At 43.9% G+C, this 1,339-nt stretch overlaps 1 non-coding gene across 1 annotated transcript; it reads right to left on the bottom strand.

Annotated features, from left to right (window-relative positions):
• Window positions 1-806: 806 nt before the first annotated feature.
• On the bottom strand, window positions 807-913 carry LOC141624967 (small nucleolar RNA R71). The gene has a single exon (XR_012534770.1). It is a non-coding gene; the product is annotated as a small nucleolar RNA R71 (small nucleolar RNA).
• Between the last annotated feature and the right edge of the window lie 426 nt (window positions 914-1,339).

Raw genomic sequence — 1,339 nt, 5'->3', positions numbered from 1 at the left:
TTGTGGTTCTACCCCTATTACTACATTTACTTGTGTTTAGGGAATTTATCTTTGCATAGGTACGCGATAAGCTTATCAAATTTTGGCGCTGTTGCCGGGGAAACGGTTTTATTGCATTTTGAATTGTCGATTTTTATCTTGTTTTCCTTTGTCTTGGGGAACACTTGTTCCTTAAGACCGTTACTTATCACTTCTCTAGAAATTGTTGTTTTATGCCCAGGTCCTCACGCAGGGGAGAATTTTTTTCACCGGATTCCGATCCCGAGAGAACCTTTAGGAGAAGACGACGTTTTTGGAAGGAAGTGAAAGAGGCCTCTTCTCCCGTACAAGCCGAAAGTGCTAGAAAGTCTTACTTAGACGATCTAGAAGCCCTTGAAGAGGAGGAGGTTTAAAGTTCATCATCTCCACCACCATCACCATCTACTACCAAAAAGATGGTGAAACTTTCCGATCACTCAAAGCCCACCGCGGCCATGCTTCCGGCCGGAATCACAACCACTCAAATCACCGCGCCGGAATTCGAGATCAAACCGGCATTTATTAGCCTTGTGGAGAGGAAGCAATTTGGGGGAAGTCCTTTGGAGGATCCCAATTTGCATGTGCAAAATTTTTGTGACTATTACTCCATGATCCGTCAAACGGGCGTCACTCAAGCCCAAATAAGGGAAATACTTTTCCTTTTCTCTTTGAAGGACAAGGCCAAGCTTTGGATCAATAGCCTTGACTGCACCGCCATGGGAATCACCAATTGGGAAACTTTGGCTCTAGCCTTCTATCAAAAGTTTTTTCCACCGGAGAAAACTCAAACTTTGAGGAGCCAAATCACCGGATTCCGTCAACAAGCTCTTGAGAGCTTTTATGAGGTTTGGGAGAGGTATAAAGAACTTCAAAGACAATGCCCACATCATGGGCTAGACGATTGGTTTCTAGCAATAACATTCTACAATGGATGTTGTGCCGAGTCCCGAAGGATTCTTGATTCCGCCAATAATGGGCGGTTTGATCAAATTGACACCGACCTTGCTCATGCCACGATCGAATCTATGGCGGTCCATGATGCACAATATGTCAATTCCCGAGTTGTGCCATCCAAAGGTAAATAATAATCCCCCAACAATTCCGTTTTACTAGCTCAAATTTCCTTGCTCCAACAACAATTGGCGGAAAGAGATGCTAAAGATTCCATTCAACAACTCAATGTCGTGTCTTCAACAAGCCAAATTGTTGTTTGTGATGGTTGTGGAGGTGCGGGTCATTTTGCCGCTCATTGCCGAGCTCCTATCGAAGAGGTAAATGCTTTTCAAGCTTTTAGACAAAGTTCATATCCACCGGGTAAATT

The sequence above is a fragment of the Silene latifolia genome, chromosome X, assembly GCF_048544455.1.
Source record: "Silene latifolia isolate original U9 population chromosome X, ASM4854445v1, whole genome shotgun sequence".
NCBI lineage: Eukaryota > Viridiplantae > Streptophyta > Magnoliopsida > Caryophyllales > Caryophyllaceae > Silene > Silene latifolia.
This window is presented reverse-complemented; position numbering and strand designations above follow the sequence as displayed.